Source organism: Magnolia sinica, chromosome 14 (genome assembly GCF_029962835.1).
Source record: "Magnolia sinica isolate HGM2019 chromosome 14, MsV1, whole genome shotgun sequence".
Taxonomy (NCBI): domain Eukaryota; kingdom Viridiplantae; phylum Streptophyta; class Magnoliopsida; order Magnoliales; family Magnoliaceae; genus Magnolia; species Magnolia sinica.
The window spans coordinates 32,890,765-32,895,741 of record NC_080586.1 but is presented as its reverse complement, the minus strand read 5'-3'; the positions used below and the strand labels follow the sequence as shown (position 1 = coordinate 32,895,741).

General features: G+C 37.7%; 1 non-coding gene across 1 annotated transcript; it reads right to left on the bottom strand.

Moving 5' to 3' along the window:
* Nucleotides 1-1,924: 1,924 nt before the first annotated feature.
* Nucleotides 1,925-2,031, bottom strand: LOC131226349 (small nucleolar RNA R71). Its single transcript, XR_009161740.1, has one exon. It is a non-coding gene; the product is annotated as a small nucleolar RNA R71 (small nucleolar RNA).
* Nucleotides 2,032-4,977: the final 2,946 nt, after the last annotated feature.

Here is a 4,977-nt window from a genome sequence, read left to right as displayed (position 1 = left end):
AGAAAGAGAAGAAAAGAGAAGAGAAAGAGAAGAAAGAGTTTAGAAGGATGTTTTCATTTCATCATTGTTATTTTTCTTACTTTTTAATTGATCACATGGATAGCTAAATTCCTTAGCTAGGGCTGAGATGAAGCCTCCAACTTGAATGATCCTTGTTTGTTGATTTAATCCTAATTTAATTGATTTGTTTCTTTCTCTAGTATGCTTAATTGAAAGTTTTGTGCTTCTCCATTCTAAGAGCTTAACCAAAGTCTAGTTATGGATGTTGTTTGGAACATTATCTAGGTGCTTGTGTCTAACCATGAACAGGTTCCTATAGAGAAAGAAACAGGAATCTACATCTCTCCATGCATGACCATGGATGGAAAGATGTGATCCATATGCTTTAAGGAATTATACATTCTGTGTGCCCGGCCAAGGACATAGAGTGCGCTGTATTTATTTTGATATTAATCTGAATTAGGGAGAATTAACAGGTAAAACAAGGTTTATGATAATTAGAGGTGGATTCGAAAGTCCTAGTCTTCTCCTTGATTGAATTTTTCTCATTATTGCTCTTGATTATTTTTCCATTGATTTTTATTTAGTTTACTCAATTACTATCTCAAATATTTGTTGGATTAGTTAAGAAGAGTCTTTAATTTGAATTGTGACAACCAGTCCTCGTGGGAACGATCTCGTAATACGTACCATATCTACATCTGATTCGTATACTTGCGAGTTTAAAATCATTTAAATCAGGTTGGTTTAAATAAAACATCAAGTTTTTGGCGCCGTTGCCGGGGACTGTTTCGGTCCAATTGGATTTAGGATTCTCTCTTATCATAATTCATAGTCTTAGGTTTTTTTTACTAACTTTAGGTTAAATTTTTATTTTTAGAAACTAACCTATTTCCTGTTTTGTAGGGACCTGACATAAACTACTAATTTGGTAATCTCTTTCCAAATTTTTTTTCTAATTTCTATTTTTAGAATTAGGGTTTTATTTTTTTTAGAAATTTTCTATTTCTAGGCTTTCTTTTTTTTAGAAATTTCCTATTTTCTAATTTTAGATTTTGATTCTTCTTTCAAGTAACTTTCTATTTTCTAGTTTTAGAAATTTTTTTCCCTTTTTAGAAACTAACTTAGCTTTTATTTCTAAGATTAGAAACTTTCTTTTTTAGAAATTAACCGTTGCTTAGGATTTTTCTAGCATTATTTTAGGAAATTCATTTTTTTTTTTTATGTTTACAGGAATTGAGGAAGGAAGCTGCTAAATAAGATTGTCTTCAAAAGGAGGAGCTCTCAAATCTTCAGACATTCATCATCGCCTTTTCCGGGTTCTTCCTTCCAATTCTCGTTTACATAGCTTTCTCTTATTTTTAGGAATTCATAACTTTTATTTTTAAGTTTTATTCATCTTAGGTTGCATCTTAGTTTAGTTTTCTTTCTTATATTGATAACATAGTTTATGCTAGGACGTAGATCTTTGAACATAGAACTAGCACCTTTTGATCCTGAAATAGAAAGAACCTTTCGTAGAAGATTTAGAAACATCCTATTTGAAATGGCGGAAGAGAATGGAACTAAAGCTCTTAGAGATTATTCAGCTCCTGTCCAATTCAATACGCCTTCATGCATAGTGTTGCCTGCCACCACGGCAGTACACTTTGAACTTAAAACTAGGGTCATACAATTGTTGCCCTCCTTTTATGGTTCAGATAAGGAGGATCCATATCATCATGTGAAAGAATTCTTAGACATTTGCTCCACCTTTAAGTTCCAAAACTTTTCAGACGATTCGATCCGTTTGCGCCTCTTTCCTTTATCTTTGAAGGATAAGGCGAAAGCATGGTTGAATTCTCTAGGAGTTGGGTCTATCACTACATGGGACCAACTATCTAAGAAGTTCTTAAACAAGTTCTTCCCGGTTCACAAAACTAATGCTCTCCGTAGAGAAATTACGAATTTCACACAAAAAGAGGGTGAGCACTTTCATGAATGTTGGGAAAGATGGAAGGATTTACTTCTTAAATATCCACACCATGGTTTTGAAACGGGGCAACAGGTTCAATACTTCTATGACGGTCTGACACCCCAAAATCGTCGCATGGTTGACGCCACCAGTGGAGGGTCATTCATGACCAAAAGTGATGTCGAAGCTTTGAATTTCTTTGAAACCTTGTGTGAAAACTCCCAGCAATGGGACTATTCAAATAGAGGTGAAAGAAGCCCTCAACCACTGAAGAAAGGGGGTATATATGAGGTAGGAGTCACGCCAGATCTTTATGCCAAAATTAATACCCTGACAAAGAAGGTGGATGCTTTAATGTTAAACAATGGACCTCCACAAACAACTCAAGTCGAGTCATGTGCCATATGTTCTAGTCTCGCCCATCCTACGCAGTCTTGTCCATCTAGTTCAGCATTTCCAGAATTTCTCTCTGAACAAGTACATGCTATGAACACCTTTCAGAGAACTGAGAATAATCCTTACTCAAACACCTACAATCCAGGGTAGGCTAGGCATCCAAATTTTTCTTGGGCAAAAGGACCACAACAAGGAGGACCATCTAGAAATCCTCCTATGCAACCTTACTCCCAAGTTGGCAGTCAACAACCTCCGCAGTTCTCACAGTATCAACAAGTGCCTCCACAATCTAGGAAACCATCTCTTGAGGATACACTCAATCTTTTTATGCAGAGTTCACTTCAATTTCAAAAAGACACCCAACATACTTTACTAGCTAACCAGCAAAGTTTACATGCAAATGCGCAATCCATTGCCAAGCTGGGAGTACAGTTGGGTCAACTTGCTACCACATTGAGTGAGAGAGAGAAGGGCAAGTTCCTTAGTCAACATGTGGTAAATCTAAAAGGACAGTATGAGATTGGCTCTAATTCAAACCAAGAACAATATCATGAGCAAGCCAAATCAATCATTACCCTTAGGTCCGGTAAACAGATCGAGAACAAAGTAGATATGCCTAGGGAAGAATCAAAGTCCAATGCGAAAGATCAAAATGAAATAGAGAGACATACTAGTGCATCCAAAGTCCAACAACACTCTGACTCTCCAGGAACCACTCATGTGCCATCTTATGTGCCTAAAGCACCTTTTCCTCAACGTCTGGCACCGATTAAGAAAGGAAACAACTTTAATGAGATATTGAACATGTTTAAGCAAGTCCAAATCAACATTCCATTGCTTGATGCTATCAAGCAAGTCCCTGCTTACACTAAGTTTCTTAAAGATTTATGCACTCAAAAGCGTAAGATGAATGTTCATAAGAAGGTCTTCCTTGCAGAGCAACTCAGCTCCATGATTCAAAACAACACTCCTCCTAAATTTAGGGATCCAGGAGCTCCTACCATTTCTTGTGTCATAGGAGAGCATAAGGTTCAGAAAGCGTTGCTTGATTTAGAGGCCAGTGTTAATTTGTTACCATATTTGGTCTATGAGCAGCTAGGACTTGCTGAGCTGAAACCAACTAAAATAACATTACAACTAGCTGATAGATCTATCAAGGTGCCCTGTGGTATTATTGAAGATGTGCTAATTCAGGTTGACAAGTTTTATTTTTCAGTGGATTTCATCGTTCTAGATACTCAACCTGTCCAGAATCCTACAAGTCAAATCCCTGTTATCTTAGGACGTCCATTCTTGGCCACATCCAATGCTATCATAAATTGCAGGAATGGAGTTATGAAGTTGTCCTTTGGTAACATGAAGATCAAGCTCAACGTTTTCAATGTTGCACAACAACCAGCAGACTCAGAGGATATATGTGAGGTGGACATGATTGAGAGTCTAATGCATGAATCTTTCCTTCAATCTTCCGAAGACACACTTGAGACTTGCTTAGCACATTTTGGCATGGATTTTGACATAGAGAATTCCATCCAAGAAGTCAATGCATTACTCGATTCTACTCCTATAATGGAGACTGTCAAATGGAAAGTGAGAGTGGAACCTCTTCCACCCTCTGAGTCTAGACCGGTCCCATCTATTGAGAAACCACCTAAACTTGACCTTAAACAATTGCCTGAAAACCTCAAGTATGCATTTTTAGGTCCGTCTGAGACCCTACCTGTCATCAGAATGTCTAACCTTGAGAAAGAACAGAAGAATAAGTTACTTAAAGTGCTTAGAGAATATAAGGCAGCTATTGGGTGGACGATAGAGGACATGAAGGGAGTAAGCCGCACTTTGTGTATGCATCGTACTGATCTTGAAGAATATGCAGAAACAACGCGTGAAATGCAAAGGGGGCTTAACCCTAACAAAAAAAAAGGATGTTCGAGCGAAGGTGCTTAGATTGTTAAACGTTGGTACCATTCCAACGGAGGTGCTTAGGTTGTTAGACATGAAAGAAGTCCTTCGAGCGGAGGTGCTTAAATTGTTGGATGTCTACCCCATTTCAAATAGCACGGTTCAAGTTGTTCCCAAAAAGTCTGGGATTGGTTAATCAAGATGTTGAGGAAATTTATTTGGCGGACCCAGGTTATCAAGATTGATTAGTTCATGGTCCATTCTTGTCTGGCTAAAGACGTTAAACTTAGCGCTCCTGGGAGGTAACCCATCTTTTCATTTCATTTCATTTTCCTAGTTAGTTAGTTCAATGTTTGTGGGTAACATTACTGCAAACCCTCACGAGACTACAACTCGTCCACAAGGGGTAACCTAGGGGTTTAAAGGCTTGTTGCATACGCTAAATGCAATCGAGAACACCTGCGAAAGTGGTATAGGTAGGATCTTCTTTTTATGATGTTATTTTGTTTTTGTTGATTTCTCTCTTGTGCTGACCCGCTCTTACACTGATATCTTTCCATCACTCCTCTTTTATTTTCGTTGTCCCATGTGCATTGCATGTTTATTTCTTTTACATTGAGGACAATGTAGATTTTAGGTTGGGGGTGGGCGATTAGGTTACCTCATCAGTATTTTCTTGGTCTTGAGCACAAATTGTGAAAATTTTTAAATTTTTCTAGAATTTC